General features: G+C 39.2%; 1 long non-coding RNA gene across 1 annotated transcript in view; it reads right to left on the reverse strand.

The window, feature by feature from the left end:
* LOC108634043 overlaps positions 12,011-19,889 on the reverse strand; it is a 115,725-nt gene continuing 107,846 nt past the window's right edge. The window contains exon 3 of the long non-coding RNA XR_001917348.1: positions 12,011-12,380. This is a non-coding gene — a long non-coding RNA (uncharacterized LOC108634043). The remainder of the gene's footprint in view (positions 12,381-19,889) is intronic.

The raw sequence follows: 19,889 nt of genomic DNA on the forward strand, positions 1-19,889 counted from the left end.
ATATAGCAAATATAGTGGATCAACCACTTAACAAAGTTACTATGAAGCTTAAAAGACAAAGTCGTAAAATCATCTAAATCTAAAATAATGATCTAAGTAATACACAAAATGAAAAGATGTAAAATATGATGTAAAAGGCACAAAACTTGGAAGGGAAGGAGTAAAAATGTAGTGCTTTTAGAATGTATTTGAACTGCAGTTAACATTAAATTAAAACAGACTTAAAACCATGAAATTTATATTATATATTGCCGTTCATATTATATCATAACATATATGAACCTCATGGTAACCACAAACCAAAATCTGTCACTGGGATGTACTATACAGCATAGAGAAGAGAGTCAATAACGTCACAGTGACTTTTTGTGGTCATAGACAAATACTAGGCTTGTGGTGATCAGTTCAGAATGCATATAAATCTCAAATCGTTATGTCATATACCTGAAACTAATGCAATATTGTGTGTCAATGTACAGAAACAAAAAATATTAGTTAGCCAAGCTAAAGTGAGTATGTGAGAGAGAGGGTATGTTCCAGATAGAGGAAATAAACATTCAGAGGTAAAAGGAGTCGTGGCATATTTGGGATTTTGAAAGTTGTTCAGAATGGCCAGACTTCTGAACAATGAACTATCTATGTCTGTTGAGAGAGGACATACTGGGCTGTTTCCCTACTTCTGGTTGCATATTTGGCTGAGTGTTTGTGTCATCTACTTAGGACGGAATGGTAGAAGAAAAGCAGAAAGAGAGGAAAAGATGAGAGTTTAATTTAGGCTATGCTGAGTCCTGTGAGTTTGACATCACTCTGGAGCTGCTAAATCATCATCGCCCCTCACCTCCACTCATCTTTACCTGCCAATCCACAAGAACAAACAAATACTTCACTACCTACCTATGTCTTCTCTCAGCAACTAAGAGCTAGTTTTGCATGCTAAGTCACTTCAGTCATGTCCGACTCTGTGTGACCCTATGGACTGTAGCCCACCAGCCTTCTCTGTCCATGGGATTCCCCAAGCAAGAATACTGGAGTGGGTTGCCATGCCCTCCTCCAGGGGATCTTCCAGACCCAGGGATCAAACCTGAGTCTCATGTCTCCTGCATTGGCAGGAGGGTTCTTTATCACTAGGGACACCTGGGAAGCCCAAGGCTCAAGTTTAGAAAATATTTGATGATGACCACAGCCCATTCATGCCATCCCATGTTTATCTCTAGTTATCACACTGTGCTGTAACTTGCTCTCTGCTTGTTTGTCTCAGTTAGTTAGTTAGTTAGTTCAGTCGCTCAGTCGTGTCCGACTCTGCGACCCCATGAATCGCAGCATGCCAGGCCTCCCTGTCCATCACCAACTCCCAGAGTTCACTCAGACTCACGTCCATTGAGTCAGTGATGCCATCCAGCCATCTCATCCTCTGTCGTCCCCTTGTAAATTCTCTAAGCAATGGGAAGGTTGTGGCTGATGGTGTTACTGTTTTTGAAGTAGGAGCCTTAACAAATGTGATCTATTCTTTTATCACTCATTTTTTAGTTTTATTTTTCAACCCTTATGCTAGCAGGAATTCCTAAAGCTATGAGATGATTCACTTCTTTCCTTCTTATCCTGTCTTCCTTCTTAATACAATGGATACTAAATCATAACACGTAATAGCTAATAGAACCACTTAAAACACTATCTCACACAATCTTTGCCTTTCTTTTGCTTCTCCATGTTTAACGACTGCTAAGTGGGTACTTAAAGTTTAATGAATGGTTGATTACTTGCATAAACAAACAGAGTGAATAAAGTAGCATTTTAATAGCTTTTTAGGAGGGAACTGTTTTGGGGTACGAAAAGTGAATCTATACATTACACTTTGGAAGGCTGCATTGCAACAAAGAATTCACTAAACTGTTGTTCCCATAAATCAAACAGGAATTGGAGGTTTCAGGACAGAGAGGAGGAGATAGAGTAAGAAGGAGAGGATGCAGTTGAAGCATCTGGTGGAAGCAAGATGCCCAGTGAGGAAAATCTTGAAGGTGAGTTGACTGGGTATTTTTTAAAAAAATAGAACTATCTACTATATAATTTTGATTTATGGCACCGATTTAGTGTACAATTTCTGTTTCCCATCCCATCTGTGGGTCTAGAGCCATCCTCAACTGCCTTATGTGAACCTTTTTTGTGCAAATTCATTTCTTCTCTGGATCAATGTAGAAGTAAAAAAATAACTAAAATAGTAAAAAAAAAAAAAGTAAAGATCCATAAAATACCAAAGGAAGGTAAGTCCTAAGGGATGTACCAAGCCTTGGGTGTCTACCAGGTACGGATGAGCAGTTGAAGTAATTTCATCTAACTCTCTGAGATGGTTAGTTTTATGTGTCAGTTTAATGGGACCACATAGTAACTAGATATCTAGTTAAACATATTTTTGGGGTGTGTCTGTGAGGATGTTTCTGGATGAGAGTAACATTTGAATAGGCTAACTGTAAAATAGAATGCCCTCCCCAGTGTGGATGGGCCCTATACAATCTTTAGAAGGCCTGATAAAACAAAAATGCTGAGTGAGTCTTGCTCTGGGTATCTTGTCTTCAAGTTGGAACATCACCCTACTCCTGTCTTTGGACTTGACCCAAACTGAAGCTTCCATCATTGGCTCCTCTGGATTTGCAGCTTGCTGACTGATCCTGGGACTTATCAGCCACTAAAACCACATGAGCCAATTCATTATTTTTTATTAGGAAAATTTAATATATATGTATATTCTGTTTCTTTGGAAAACCCAGACTAACACGTTCTTTTCAATCTCTGAAACTACAAAGGACCTATTCAAACAAATTTCCTAAGGACTGGCCATAGTAAGGGCTTCTCTTGTGGCTCAGCTAGTAAAGAATCTGGCTGCAATGAGTGAGACCTGGGTTCAACCCCTGGGTTGGCCATAGTAAAGGGAGCTCAGGCAGGGAGCCTGAATAAGCAGGGATCTCATTCGCTCAGCCCAAAAGAATGCAGAGAAGTCACCTGGGCCAATACGAACACAGTAAGTAAGATAAGACTCTAGAACAGCTCAAGGAATGTAAAGAAGGCAGCTTATTTTCCAGGAGGAAAATAAATAAAAGGAAAGAGTCTAGGGATGAAAAAGAACTACTCTGAGAAAATAGAGGGAAGAAAACTGTTCCTGCAAAAGAAAGCTGACAAAAGTACTTGCCTCAGTAGGAGCAGCTTTGTCACAAACCCCCAGAGGATGAATGGAAATGAGGAGAAAAGGGGCAAGGGGATTAATGCAGAGGGAGACCAAAGCCAATGAGAACAATAGGTCTGTTGTAGATGGAACTTGAGTCCAAAAGCATGCGGAATACCCCAATATAAAAGAGGGCAAGAAGCATAGCAAGAGATAGAGAAGAAGTTTTGTGGAGTGCTTGACAGAGTAAGAAAAACCACCTGAACTTGGTTCACACACAGTTTAAAACAGGAACATGTAACTGAAGTGGCAAAGGAACTTGAGGCATAATATGTTCCTATGGGCTCTGGGAGAAAGTACTAGTGCTGTCTTTGTGAGAAAAACAAGATGAAACATGAAGAGGGGAATTTGCTCTCTCCAAAGTACTATATTGGAGGCTCTTCACTTCTTAATAATGTGACATAGTCACAGTTCTTCTAGTGGCACCAGAAAGTAATTGAAATTGTCTTAAGAAAGGGAAGAAAAAGTTATTAGGAGGATATTGAGTAACACACCACGCTCAGGGATAGTCAGACCTCAGGCATGGAAAATAGGAAAATTACAAAAAAAAAATAATAATAATACCAGCCATACTTTCTCTCCATCCCAACTTCTGAGAGTTCACTTCCTTTTCACTTCCTTTTTCACATGGTGTGAAGTTATAGATAAAAGTCCTTGGCATATATATTTTTCCATATTCTTTTGGTTGTAAGCCACTGAAACCCAAGCCAACCAATTTAGGCTTCAAGAAGGGATTTGGATTAACTACCATGAGACCACATATTTTGAACAAAACCTGCTGCTGCTGCTGCTGCTGCTGCTGTTGCTGCTGCTGCTGCTGCTGCTGCTGCTAAGTCACTTCAGTCGTGTCCGACTCTGTGCAGCCCCATAGACAGCAGCCTCCCAGGCTCCCCTGTCCCTGGGATTCTCCAGGCAAGAATACTGGAGTGGGTTGCCATTTCCTTCTCCAGTGCATGAAAGAGAAAAGTGAAAGGGAAGTCGCTCAGTCATGTCTGACTCTTTGCGACCCCATGGACTGCAGCCTCCATCCATGCATTTTCCAGGCAAGAGTACTGGATTGGGGTGCCATTGCCTTCTCTGGAACAATACCTAATGGGATTGAAATCACTCAGGAGATTCAGTGCAAAAACAAAAGCAAATTTCAAAAAGAGTTCATACTGTATATCCCAATGTATAGATGTTTTAAAATAAATATATTACACTAAAAACCAGAGATAACAGTCCTGAGTTCATTCCAAGTCTTCGGGTCTGGCATCTCTGGTCAATCAGGTATTCATGCCTCCATGTGCAGAATTTGCAGTGGTATTTACAGCGTTACATAAACTTTCAGTTATCAGTGAAAGAAAAAACAACTTATATTAATGACTTGCTGACTGATGGTCAGTAGTTTTATACTTTTTCCACCATATTTACATTTCCCAAATTCTCTACAATAAACATGTAGTATCACATTAAGAAAAATAATTCATATTTTTATAAAATATTTAAATTCACATTAACACAGAGACAAGTGAACAAATTAGCTTTCAAACTTCTACTTTACCAAGCACAGATTCAATAACTTTACCACGGAGTTTGTCAAGCTCATCCCTAATATACCGAGATATCCACAGTGAACTAAGGTAAAGATATATACCAAGCTGAGTGAGATAAATTGCTATGAAGACTATTGCCTATTTATTCAGCATGTATTTGTTGAGCACCCACTGTGTGTCAGGCTTCAGCTAGATCATAAAGATGCAATAATGAACAATTCAGACATATTCCCAGCCTCACGAAAGTTATATTCTACTATGACAACAAAAGCAAGAGAATTGAAAAAACAATGACAAAATACAAGCACCCAAGGGAGAGAAAAGTTCATCCAGAAGTCTAACACTGTAACATATTTGATGGTTCACGAAGGCCTCTTTTAGGAGGTGACGTTCAAACTAAAGAGGAAACCTGAAAAGAAACGAACAACATATATGAAACCCTGGAAGCAGGAAAGTGTTTGCAGAATTGAAAGAATATTAATGCCAAGTGAGTGATGGGAGCAGGTGAAGGTGAAAGTTGTTCAGTCATGTCCGACTCTTTGCAACCCCGTGGACTATACAGTCCATGGTTCTCCACGCCAGAATACTGGAATGGGTAGTCATTCCCTTCTCCAGGGGATCTTCCCAACCCAGAAATGAGAGCAGGAGATGGGATAAAACTTCAGAGAGATGACATCTATCACCAGGCAAAATCTGAGTGCAGCTACCAAAATCTTAACTTTGGTTTCTGAACAGTTATCTGTGACACTTCTCCAAAGCAGGGCCAATTCCTGGTTGAAGCTGCTGCTTGCTTTAACAATAAAAACCACTTTCTGTCTGCAAATAAAATGTTTGTCAAGAACACTGCTTCTTGATCTTGAGGGAGAGTCCTCATGTGTGGGGCAGAAGGCGGAAGCCTAGCAAGGGTAAGAAGCGTCAGAAGAAGAAACAGCCAGAAAATCAAACCAAAATGAAAAAAGGAACAGAGATAAAAGCAAAATAATGAAGCTTTAAATAAATTGAGTATATCAGAAATGACAGATAACATTTACAAGCCTAAATGGTGTGCACATCTTTTTAGTATTTTTTCTCATATAATGCTCTCTTCTACCATTTATTTAATGCTCCTATAATAAAACATTGCTCTATTATTAGGAGAGAGGCATAAATACTAAACATGTAATATACCATGTATGAATTTCTTATGTGCCTGGTGGTATAGAAGAAATGTTGAGTATATCATATGTTAAATGTCTTCTTTTAATCCTCTGAGAATCTGCATAAAAATATAATCATCAATTGAAAGGAAAGATAAAAACAAAGGGAGTGAAGAGACGAATTTCTCCACAACAGTCCTGTCACTCCCAACCACAAACCTTCTTAGGGAGTGGAAAGAACAGAGCTCACCCTCTCTGATATCCAGGTAATGTGTGCAAAATTCTGATAGAAACCCTGGGGCTTGTTGCATATTATGTTAAAATTGCCCTAAGCCGTGCAAACGGTTGTTCAGTATCTGGTATCTTCTCTCAGTCTGTTTTGTTTGTTTGTTTGTCTGTTTTAAGGAAGATGAAATAAACCAGTGAATCAATTATATAAAAAGTGCTCATCTATTCATTGAAATCAAAAAGGGTTATTATTGAAAAACACTGGCACACAATAAAACTGATCATTCTTTACTGGTTGCTGCCCCTCAAAATTAGCATGAGCTCTGAAGTCCTGGGCCAAAAAGAATTCTGAATTCATTGGAAAGGAAATGTGACACATATCTAAGTCTCAGGCAGAACATTCTATGGCTCCTTTCTCTGATGGATAACACTCTGCAGTGAAAGCTGCCTGTGAAAAGTCTGCCACAAGAAAACAGAAGAGGAGAGATAAAGGACATTGACTAATGACTCTACAGTCACTTCCACTAAACTGAAATCTCTTAAATGGAATAAGAAATTATTATTAAGGAATAACATTAAAAATCCTGCATAATGATAAGAAAGTTTAATAGGCCAGATAGCAGAGAACGTTCAAACCTTCCTTTTTCCTTCCTTTCTCCCAAGGCTCTACAAGGCAGAATGACCAGAAATGGTCAGGCGTTTCTTTCATGTTCTTCCTATTGCCTCAAATAACTGCTTTAACCACTACCTCTAATATCACCTCCCTGATGAAAATCAGTCACACTGATAGTTTGGAACCTGTCGGTGGTTTTGCAAATCTTGGAAAGATCTCAGGACATGACAAGATTCCCAGTTTAGAGTCTGAACCCACTGCTTTCCTTTTTTGTTATATGGATCACCATGTATGAGAAGGGATAGAACTGATAGAACTGAGGAGGGTAGGTGAGTGGGGTGTTGTAATACACCAGCTTGGAGCAGAGCTTTACCCAGCCCCTCTACATAGGACAAAATCAAGCCAAAGATGTCTCTTAAGAATCTTCCATTTCATTCACCACAGCACTCCAAATGGCCACAGCTCCTGGAACAGGGGAACAGGGGCCACTAACAAAAAGGCTTCATGTTTCAGGATCTTCATTCCCCCTTCAGTACTTAAACCAGGCTCTGCAGAAGGGAACTGATTAAGTGTATGTTGGATAGATTCATTAAACAAAACTGACAGCTAAATTGCAGAATTCATACCAGACCCCTTCGGTTGCCTCGAATGACTTACGGCCCTTGAAATATGGATAGTTATTTCTACCCCCATTTTTCAACATTAATATGCCTGAAATGGAACTATCACAGGCCCAGACTCGAGCCTGATAATGCAGTTAACTTTGATAAGGGGAGTCACAGACATAGGAAACCTAGGCCAGTCTTGTGTCCTCAACTTTTTCTCAACTTTATGATCTGTTGAGAATGCATTAGGCCTTGAAGCTTGTATCTCCTTATAGGCCTTTAAGAGAGCACTATTTTATTAATACCTTATATTTCTGGAGAAATAACAGGTTTCTGCCATGGCTTAAAAATAGGGTTTTACAATTTCATGGTAACTGAAAAATAACTGTGCGTCATTCAGTCGTGTCTGATTCTTTGCAACCCTATGGACTGTAGACCGCCAGGTTCCTCTGTCCATGGGATTATCCAGGCAAGCATACTAAAGTGGGTTGCCATTTCCTTTTGTCCAGGGGATCTTCCCAACCCAGGGATCAAACTTGCATCTCCTGCATTGGCAGGCAATTTTTTTTTTTTTCACCACTGAGCAACCAGGGAAGCCCCCAAAACTGACTCATTATAAAATACCTAAATGTTACATAATGTATTAAATAGATCATAAGTGACCCAGTGAGCATCCACCTTTAGGTCAGTCTGACGTTTGTTTGTCAAATATCTTATTACAAATATACACAAAGAAAACATGATGGGATTACCCAATTTGTGCACTGACTAAAGTTTTTATTTCTTTTTGAGGATACTATTATGTCCCCATCACAATTTCTGCAGCTGCAGAGATTTAGTCTGTATCAAGCCTTTGAGGGATTGTATTCTTATGTTCACCCAGCGACAGGAGAGTCACAGGATATGTTTGTCTTATGTTTTTATTATAAAAAGCAGTCCTTCATTGAACAGTAAAATAAAAAACTCCTAAAAATGATTACATAAAGCCAAGAAATAGGACCCTGAAAACTTACTCTGCTGAAAGAAGAGACCCCTCTCAGTGGAAAGGAACTGGAGGGGGTCCCAAATGTTGGAAGTTTAGCATGTAGCACCAAACAAGTTTCAGCCTTTCCCCTGGGAGGCTCCCCTGGGAGGCTCTCCTGGGAGACTTTTTCCTGTGTTGCAGGCAGGTTCTTTACTGTTTGAGCTAGCACACCCAAGGTCTAGCACATCACTCCCCCAAGGGTACTCTCTCTCATGCTAATTCACTTAAGTCATTCAAATTAATTCTAAGGAAAAACAATTTTTAAAGTCTAAGAAGTAGTGCCCCCCCTTACCCCAAGGATCACAGCCTTCTTGAGGTTAAGGGGCTTGTGTAACTCAATGAAGCTATCAGCCATGCTGTGCAGGGTCACCCATGATGGTTGGGACACCATGAAGAGCTCTGACAAAATGTGGTCCTGACAAAACGTGGTATTTATGCTCAAAATCCTTGAAGCTAGATTTCAACAGTATGCAAACTGAGAACGTCCAGATGTACAAGCTGGGTCTAAAAAAGTAGAGGAACCAGACATCAAACCAGAGATCCAAATATTCATTGGATCATAGAAAAAGCAAGGTGTTACAAAAAACATCTATTTCTGCTTCATTGATTATGCTAAAACTTTTGTGCACACCACAACAAACTGTGGAAAATTCTTAAATAGATGAGAATATCAGATCACCTTACTTGTCTCCTGAGAAACCTGTATGCAGGTCAAGAAGCAACAGCTAGAACTGGACATGGAACAACAGACTGGCTCAAAATTGGGAAAGGAGTATGACAAGGCTGTATAATGTCACCTGCTTATTCAACTTCTTTGCAGAGTACATTATGCAAAATGATGAGCTGGGTGGATCACAAACTAAAATCAAGATTGCTGGGAGAAACACCAACAACCTGAGATATGCAGATGACACCACTCTAATGACAGAAAGTAGCATATAGTAGTATGAGTTGCTCGGTCATATCCAACTCTTTGCAATCCCATGGGCTGTACCTGCCAGGCTCCTCTATCCATGGGAATGTCCAGGCAAGAATACTGGAGTGGATTGTCATTCCCTTCTCCAGAGGATCTTTCTGACCCAGGATCGAACGTGGGTCTCCTGTGTTGCAGGCAGATTCTTTATCATTTGAGCCTCAGGGATGAAGAGGAACTAAAGAGCATCTCGATGAGGGTGAAAGAGGAAAAAAAAAGGTGTCTTAAAACTCAACCCAAAAAACTAAGATCATGTCATCCAGTTCCATCACTTCATGGCAAATAGAAGGGGAGAAAAGGGGAAACAGTGACAGATTTTCTTTTCTTGGGCTCCAAAATCACAGTGGACAATAAGTGAAGTCACTTAAAATTAAAAGATGCTTGCTCCTTGCAAGGAAAGTTATGACAAACCTAGACAGTGTATTAAAAGGCAGAGACATTACTTTGCCAACAAAGGTCTGTATCATCAAAGCTATGGTTTTTCCAGTAGTCATGTATGGATGTGAAAAGTGAAAGTGAAAGTTACTCAGTCGCATCCTACTCTTTAAGACCCCATGGACTATACAGTCCGTGGAATCCTCCAGGCCAGAATACAGGAGTAGGTAGCCATTCCCTTCTCCAGAGGATTGTCCCAATGCAGCGATCAAACCCAGGTCTCCTGCATTGCAGGCAGATTCTCTACCAGCTAAGCTATCAGGGAAGCCCCATGGATGTGAAAGTTGGACCATAAAGAAGGCTGAGCACTGAAGAATTGATGCTTTCGAGTTGTGATGCTGGAGAAGAATCTTGAGAGTCCCTTGGACTGCAAGGAGATCAAACCAGTCAGTTCTAAAGGAGATCAATCCTGAATATTCATTAGAAAGACTGATGCTGAAGGTCCAATACTCTGGCCACCTGATGTGAAGAGCCAACTCATCGGAAAAGACTCTGATGCTGGGAAAGATTGGAGACAAAAGGAGAAGGGGGCAGCAAAGTATTAAATGGTTAGATAGGATCACCAGCTCAATGGACATGAATTTGAGCAAACTCTGGAAGATAGTGGAAGACAGGGGAGGGTGGTGTGCTACAGGCCATGGGGTTGCAAAGAGTCAGACACAACCTAGAGACTGAACCAAAACAACATGAAGTAAGCCTGAATCTTTACAGATGGATCCCTTCAAAAGTATTTTTCCTTTGTTCTAGATTCATTTTCTCTTGGCCTGCCTTGGGTTCCTGAATTTGACCAAAGAAGGTTAGATGATACTGCCTAGAGCTCTTTGGCATTCCTCTGCCATTTGAGGTCAGGTTAGACTGCAAACAACTTAAAGGGCTCACCAAGCCACTAGCTTCTATACCAGGGTATGTTTGCTCTTTTTTCCAAGTGAACAAACAGTCACTTCGTTGCAAAGAGTCAACTGGTTTATAAAGAAAAGCAGTATTGACCTATGTTCTCAGTGTGAAAAGCAGTCAGAGGAAAGAGAAAGGAGAAATTCCAGAAGTTTTTCTCTATCTCATGATCTCTAGAATATAGCCAAGCCAACAGTAAATCATAAATGGTGATCTGCGTGTGTTTAGAATCTCTGTGCCTCGTGCTTAGAGCTCATTGCTGCCCTACCCTGAGAGATGTACCCTGCCAAATTATCAGGCAGTTTAGCCTGATATTTGTTAAATAGGTTTTCTCTACTAGCTTGCAGCTAAATGTAAATAAATGTAATAGGATGCATTTATTTATTAAATGGGAAAATGCCAAAGAAACTAGAGCAAAATGACTTCCAGGGGATTTAGAATCATTTGCATCTGCTCATCCTCTGCCTGCTATATACTGAAATGTCTGTGTCTTATCTACAGCAAAAAGAAAAAAAAAAAAAAGGAAAAGAATCCCTAAAAATTATATTGAAGTATTTAATATATGTATTTACTTTCTGAACACTCAAGAGAGACTTCTGTCAATTTTTAACTGCTCCATCTAAATAATCAAATGATCATTAATTTTCTCTGATTATTTTATATATGTTTCATAAAATATTTATTGCATATATGATCTTGTGCCTGAGAATATCTTCAAACTTCAACAATAGTACACTGTCAAATTAAAAAGCACTATGGAAACAAATTATTCAAGTTAGTTCTCCTTGCCAAAGCATATACTAACATTAATATATTGACATTAACTTGGTATTTAAATTGGTTTCTGTGCTCTTTTCTTGAGACCATATCTTGCTTGTACCTCTGTACTCAAAAGTGTCTTTTCCCCAGGGCACATGGTTTAATTATACATCGGCATTGTTGACGGGAAAGGGAAAGATGGCAAGTAAATTGCTATATAATCACAGCCTAGTAGCTCTTAAAATGGCAGTGAATTGGGGAAAATTAATAGCAATTTCACAAATGCAATAGAGTGCATAGGAAATACCCTCTAATACTGATATACAAATGCTTTCCCTTTTAAGGCAGCCTTCAAATTAAAGGGGGAATATTCTCCTAAACTCCATTGACTTATATAATCCTGACTTCAACTGAGGATTTCAGGGAAATTCCAGTGAAGGGTTTAATAAAGAAGATATCTACCTAGGGACATGCTATTCAATTATTCAGGGAATATTTATGTAGCACTTACCATACCTGGCTTTATTCCATGAGGTTCAAGAACCAACTTGTAATGAAATCTAGAACCTAGAATGGAATCTACTTCTGTGGGCAGTCTCTTTCCTCAGAGGAGGGCTGGCATATTCTCAAAGTGTCACATATAACTGGAATATGGAATTCCAACAAAAGCAAAATAACTTGGGGATTAATTTTGTTGGCATAGATTTAGACTGCCTGGGTTCAAATCGTTGCTCTATCACTCACCAACTGAGTGGCCTCGGCAGCTTACAGAAACTCTCAGAACTTCAATTTTCTCATTTGTATTATAATAAAAGTGCTTACCTCTTATGGTTCTTGATCATGAAAAATGACAACAAACATGCTGAGTTTTGTTAGCTTTAATTATTCAGAATGCTTAATGGCATCCCTTTGGATTCTGGGCCAAAGAAGCTGAGCCTCTGAAGCGATCTTATTTTCATGGTTGAGTCTGTGGATAGAGACAATTCAGGCAGACTCAGTAATGTATGTCATATGTATCCTTCAGATTCTGACTTCAAACCCCTCTGGCAGATTGGGGAACAAGGCCAAAACCAGCCTATTAACCTCAGTAATTTTTATATGACAAAAGAAAAGGCTTGAACTGATGGGTAAGTGTAGAAAATGATGAGATGCTTTGTCATTTCAGCCCCCGAGCAGTCTTCTGCACAAGCTCTTTCAGTTTTTAATCTCCAAAGATTTCTGATTTTAAAAGATGTTAAGAGCTAACACATAACAAAAAACTGAAATCCCATGTTCAAAATTCTATATCTTTTCATAATTTTATACAAAGGTTATATTTTATTGTCTTTAGAGAATAGTTTCACATAAATTTAAAAACCATTTCTATAAAAACTAGATATTAGAATAGACCAGACTGTGCCCAGGAGACATTAGAGAGAACAGGGAACTTTAGGATCTATCCATCTGATCATTTATTTTGTAACTTTCTGAAATATAGCTTGTAGAAGGTTGACAATGGTGGTGGTATTTGTCATGAAAAAGACAAAAATAATTTACACACACACAAAGTGAAGACTGGACAATTACCTAGTTCATTTTGGTCAATAAAGTCTTCCTAAAGTCTCACTCTGTACTAATGCTAAACTGAATTAAAATGACATGCAAAACCACACCTGCCCTCAAGGAGCTTATAAGCCAAGAACATAAATGAAACAAATATCCACAGTTCTCTGTCCATGGTCCATGGTTCATGCAAAATAATCATCACCAATTAAGCAGACCAGAAATGCAAACAAAGGAGAAATCTTTGCTGAGATGGTCCTAGAAAGCTTAAATAAAATGGTAGCATTAATTGAGCTATAAAGGTGGAATAGTTTTTGACAGAACATCATAGGTTTTCAAATAGTACAATGATTCATTCACTACTTTTTAGCAACCAAAATGCAGGTTATCTATTCTAACTGGAGAGACCTGTATGAGTCAGTCTTACAGAAATCTTATCCATCCTTCAAGATCCAATACAATTGACATCTCTTTTGTCAATGTATCTGATTTCTCCAATACTATTTATAGCTGCTTTCTGCTGTTACAGTCTACTTGGTGTGGTAGAAATGCCTGCGCTTATTTTATGCCCCATTATTTGGTAAGTCATATGGCACCCCACTCCAGCACTCTGGAAAATCCCATGGACGGAGGAGCCTGATAGGCTACAGTCCATGGGGTCGCAAAGTGTCAGACACAACTGAGCAACTTCGCTTCACTATAAGCTCCTTAAGAGCAGCATTCTAAACCTATCCCTATTCATCCATAACCATCCCCTTGACACCAGCAATAATTTGTTTAAAGAATGAATGAATCCACGAAAAAAACTTCAAAGAGTGGTGAATGCTCTAAAGATAACCCAAGGCTCCCACATTTTGTGCTACGATGTAACCAGCTTCAGAAAAGTACAAAATTGAATAGAAGCCCACTATCAGAGCAGCTTAGAGAATGGATATGTTTATTCTCGAGCTTTCTCCAGAGAGATGATATCTCTGAAATGAGTCATTTTATTTGAACTAGTTGACCCTGATTTATCTCTATGACTCTCAGTTCCATTTATATAAAGAAAAGAGAGGAACTGGGCAGAGACCCAAAAGGCTGAATCAATGTCAGAAATCAATTTTGAACACCCTTTTCTCCCCTTTCAGTAGCAGATTATTTTTATTTTTCCCTGAATTGCTCAAATGACAAGGTGAAATTTCAATTTCACTGTTCCTGGTGATATACCACCTCTGTTAGCTGAAGCTAAATCTTTGCTATATGTATATGCACCACCCCAGAATCCCAAAGTCCAAAAACTGTGAGAGAAATGAAGTGAAAATTACTGGTAACTATAGGTCATATGACCCAGGATCTGAATTATTCAAGCCCAAAATACTGTTTCCATCATTGCAATGAGGAAAGAGCCTCTGGAAGTTGGGCAACCAGGGGTTTTATTGCTGTACTGGCATTTTCCATAATCTGCAGGACCTGTGACAAGTCATCTAGTTATCTATTCACTCAGTTTCCCCATTTATCAAACCTATTTCCCTACCGATGCTGAGATTTTATGACTCGAAAGGTGAAAGCTCTTCCCTGAAGCTGTAAAAATCAGTTAAAACATGGGGCTTACAGCATCATGGTTCAACCCATCACAGCAGTGCCTGCTTTTTTAATATCTCCCATATGAAGCTTCATTTTATAAGTACAGATACACTTCACTATTCAGCTTTTTCATCTGGAAGTTTTCAGAAACCAATCAGCACTTTGTGTCTTTTATTTATTCTGTAACTTTTTTGGAATTTAAGTGAACAGAACAGGAAACAATTTTATGTAGCAGATAACAGATCTGTGTTGGCCTCAGCAAAACTATTAAATAGGCCAAATTAGTTTCACCCCAGTTTACCTTTCTCCTGTCAGTGCAGTTTGTGCAGATTCAGGTCTCAAAATATTATATTTCCTATGCTGAATTATTCTTCCTTTAACCTATTAGTAAACCAGGGGTATCCATCTCAAATGTCTACACCAGGGCTAGAAGGCAAAATTATTGGGCTGAGTATAATACGAGATCATGCCATCTGGTCCCATCATTTCATGGCAAATAGATGGGGAAACAATGGAAACAGTGAGAGACTTTCTTTCGGGGGGCTCCAAAATCACTGCAGATGGTGACTGCAGTCATGACATTAAAAGACGCTTGCTCCTTGAAAGAAAAGTTACGACCAACTTACAGCATATTAAAAAGCAGAGACGTTACTTTGCCAACAAAGGTCCACCTAGTCAAAGCTATGGTTTTTCCAGTGGTCATGTATGGATGTGACAGCTGGACTATAAAGAAAGCTGAGCACCAAAGAATTGATGCTTTTGAACCATGGTGTTGGAGAAGACTTTGAGAGTCCCTTGGACTGCAAGGAAATCCAATCAGTCAATCCTAAACGAAATTCCTGAATATTCATTGGAAGGACTGATGCTGAAGCTGAAACTCCAATACTTTGGCTATCTAATGCGAAGAACTGAATCATTTGAAAAGACCCTGATGCTGGGAAAGATTGAGGGAGAGAGAAGGGGAAAACAGAGGATGAGATGGTTGGATGGCATCACCGACTCAATGGACATGAGTCTGAGTAAACTTCAGGAGTTGGTGATGGACAAGGAGGCCTGGCATGCTGCAATCCATGGGGTCGCAAAGAGTCACAGACATGACTGAGCAACTGAACTGAACTGATTGTTAGACATGAGAGATACTGGTATTGTGTCTATGTAGAAAAATACCATTTTTGAAGATGCCTGCTAAAAATTTTAAGAATGAAGTATCAAATAATTAATTTACTTTATAATAGTTCAGCAGTAATGTCCTTTGTGTCAATAAAAAGTTTACATACAAATAACTCAGCCAAGAAACAGATATAGAAAAAAAGGCTAATGTTTGTTGACTGTAGCACATGGATATTTGCACATCTATTTTCCTCTTTCTACATTCTGTGTTTGAAGTTCTTCATTAAACAGGAAAAAATAGTATGGTAAAAAATAAGCCTCTGGCAGAAAGAAAAGAATTTTTAAAGAAATCATTTCTTGATATCCAACTCTATCTTAGAAAGTGTTTAAATAACTTCTAGCTTGTTTGACTATGCACAGAGGAATCAAGATTCCCTTTCAACCATAAACCAGAATTCTCTTGATAATGAATCCTCGTAATTATCCACAATAAGCACTAGTGCCCAGATTGTTTCTAGTATTACTTGATTATTGACTGCATTCTTCTCAAGACGGGCTTATCCTCAAGCATATATTTTTACACATCAGTTTAGTATTGAAGAAGAATAGGAATATACCAGCTCAAATATGCCTCTTTGGTGTAAGGATCATTGCAGGATGATTATCTTTAGAAAACAGCAGACATAGGAAAAGTTCTGACAATGAAAAGTTATCCTTTTGTGAGAGACATTCACCTTTACAAGGGGACCAGGGGCCTTCCCCTCAGTACCAGGAGGAGATGGAGGACTCTGAATCTCAAGAAACTCTTATCCATGGAGAAGGCAATGACCTAAATCTGTGTAACAACCTTATCTTTGTTTCCTGTGCTTTTCTGGATAAACTCTCCTACTTGACTCCTCTCTCCCTGCCCAGTATCTTCTTTGTCCTTAGAGCTGGAGATGCTATTTAAGTGGGGGATCGGACCATTTTAGGAAGTACTCAGTTTTCCTGGTATCTTCCATGTTATGGGACATATGTTGTCGTTTAGTTGCTAAGTCATGTCGAGATTCTTTGGCTACCCTATGGACTGTAGCCCACCAGGCTCCTCTGTCCATGGGATATCCCAGACAAGGATAGTGGAGTGGGTTGCCATTTCCATTTCCAGGGGATCTTCCCAGCCCAGGGATTGAACCTGCATCTCCTGTGTCGACAGGTGGGTTCTTTACCAACTGAGCCACTAGGGAAGCCCTGCAAGAGGCATGCACACATGTTATTAAATTTCAGTTTGCTTTTCCGCTTAATGTCCTGTCTTTTTATTCCAGAGGTGGCTCAGCCAAGAGCCTAGATAGGTAGAGGGAAAATTATTTTTTCTCCCTCACAATATATTACTGTCTATATTTCACTATTTAATTTTAGCTTAATTCTTAATTGATTTTCTTCAAGAAAATCAGACATATCAAGGGACCATCTCATGCAAAGATGGGCACAATAAAGGACAGAAATTGTATGGACCTAACAGAAGCAGAAGATATTAAGAAGAGGTGGCAAGAATACACAAAAGAGCTATACAAAAAAAGATCTTAATGACCAGATAACCATGATGGTGTAATCACACTCAACTAGGGACAGACATCCTGGAATGTGAAGTCAAGTGGGCCTTAGAAAGCATCACTACAAACAAAGCTAGTGGAGGTGATGGAATTCCAGTTGAGCTGTTTCAAATCCTAAAAGATTATGCAGCAGCACTCAATATGCCAGCAAATTTGGAAAACTCAGCAGTGGCCACAGGACTGGAAAAGGTCAGTTTTCACTCCAATCCCAAAGAAAGGCAATGCCAAAGAATGCTCAAACTACTGCACAATTGCACTCATCTCACATGCTAGCAGAGTAATGCTCAAAATTCCCCAAGCCAGGTTTCAACGTACATGAACTGTGAACTTCCAGATGTTTCAACTGGATTTAGAAAAGGCAGAGGAACCAGAGATCAAATTGCCAACATCTGCTGGATTATCAAAAACACAAAAGAGTTCCAGAAAAACATCTACTTCTGCTCGGTTGATTACACCAAAGCCTTTGACTGTGTGAATCACAACAAACTGTGGAAATTTTCAAAGAGATGGGAATACCGGAGCACCTGACCTGCCTCCTGAGAAATCTGTATGCAGGTCAGGAAGCAACAGTTAGAACTGGACATGGAACAACAGACTGGTTCCAAATTGGAAATGGAGTACATCAAAGCTGTATATTGTCACCCTGTTTATTTAACTTATATGCAGAGTACATCATGTGAAATGCCGGGCTGGAGGAAGCACAAGCTGGAATCAAGATTGCCGGGAGAAATATGAATAACCTCAGATATGCAGATGACACCGCTCTTATGGCAGAAAGTGAAGAACTAGAACCTCTTGATGAAAGTGACACAGGAGAGTGTAAAAGCTGTCTTAAAACTCAACATTCAAAAAACTAAGATCATGGCATCTGGTCCCATCACTTCATGGCAAATAGATGGGGAAACAATGGAAACAGTGAGAGACTTCATTTTGGGGGCTCCAAAATCACTGCAGATGGTGACTGCAGCCATGAAATTAAAAGACGCTTCTCCCTGGAAGAAAAGCTATGACCAACCTAGACAGCATATTAAAAAGCAGAGACATTACTTTGCCAACAAAGGTCCACCTAATCAAAGCTATGATTTTTCCCGTAATCATGCATGGAAGTGAGAGTTGGACTATAAACAAAGCTGAGCGCCAAAGAATCAATGCCTATGAACTGTGGTGTTGGAGAAAACTCTTGAGAGTCCCTTGGACTTCACGGAGATCAAACCAGTCAATCCTAAAGGAAATCAGTCCTGAATATTCATTGGAAGGACTGATGCTGAAGCTGAAACTTCACTACTTTGGCAACCCATTTGAAAAGGCTCTGATGCTGGGAAAGACTGAAGGCAGGATGAGAAGGGGAAGACAGAGTATGAGATGGTTGGATGACATCACCGACTTGATGGACAGGAGTTTAAGCAAGCTCCAGGAGGTGGTGATGGACAGTGAAGCCTGGCATGCTGCAGCCCATGGGGTCTCAAAGAGTCAGACACAACTGAACAACTGAATTGAACTGAACCGAATGTTGCTTCATCCTACTTAATTTCATGGTTATTTTTGTGTTTATGGCAAATGATTCTTATTTTTCCCATTACAGTCATTTCCTTTTTGAATAAGTTTATTTAAATTAAAAAGTGAGTTGATTTCAAGAAAAATGTCAGCAAAAAATGATAAGGTGATAACTGGGTGGCTGAAGTTTGGGGAAAACGGAGCTAACGAGACAAATTAAAATGAGTTTTAACATTATGCTCCCTAAAACATTAGTCTCAAAATATTTTTGAGAAGAAAAAAATATTTCTCAGTAAAATGAGTTTGGGAAAAGCTGTATACTACTGTACACTGCCCTCCAAGAGATTCATAATGCGCATTAGCATTTTTAAAACTTGGAGAAGGTCTGCAATAAAGAAGCCCATTTAATTTTTCATGGGCAGTTTCCAAATATAGTTGACCAGAAAACTTTTTTTTTTCTTAAATATAACTATTAACACTGAGATACATTTTTAGGAACCACAAGTGGTAAGCAGATTTTATGCTTAGAGAAGAGGAGCTTGCCTGGATTAATGAGGGACAGACACCAAATGAGGCCTGCTTTCCTCCTCTCCTCTTGTCCTTGGTCCTTTCAGAAGACTAGAGGCCAGATAAGCTGACAAAACACCAGAGGCTGATATGGAAGAGAGAAGACCCAGATAATTAATGAGCAGGTCAGATCCCATAGCAGAAATAATTCAGCTGGAATCTCATAAGCAGAGGGGTGGGCAGAAGGACTGAAGGCTGAGTAAGGAAAAATGAAGTTACTCTGCGAGTTACAGAAACAGTTCAGTAGAATTCAAGTTCGAGTTTTAGGAGGCTTACTTGCTTTCAAACTGCATTCTTGACATTAACCTCCAAACACGAGCTACTGTTTGATTTTCTGACATCACCTTACTTTGTGCTGTGTACTCGAAAATAATCTAGTTGATGAAAACTCCTAGCTAAAAGATGAAAGAGTGCTCATAATGTTTTTTTTTTTTTTCAAAAAACAAGGACTTTAAATAATTATTTTCAATGTCTGTTTAAGGTTTGTTCAAATCTTGCTGTTTAGTAAAGATGCTTTTAAAAAGTATCAAAATGTCCAAAATTCAGAGAGAAATATATAAGTGGAATGAAGAACCATCTTAAATATCAGGAAATGGGCTCATTTTGTAGGC

This window comes from Capra hircus, chromosome 26 (genome assembly GCF_001704415.2).
Source record: "Capra hircus breed San Clemente chromosome 26, ASM170441v1, whole genome shotgun sequence".
In the NCBI taxonomy this organism is placed as follows: domain Eukaryota; kingdom Metazoa; phylum Chordata; class Mammalia; order Artiodactyla; family Bovidae; genus Capra; species Capra hircus.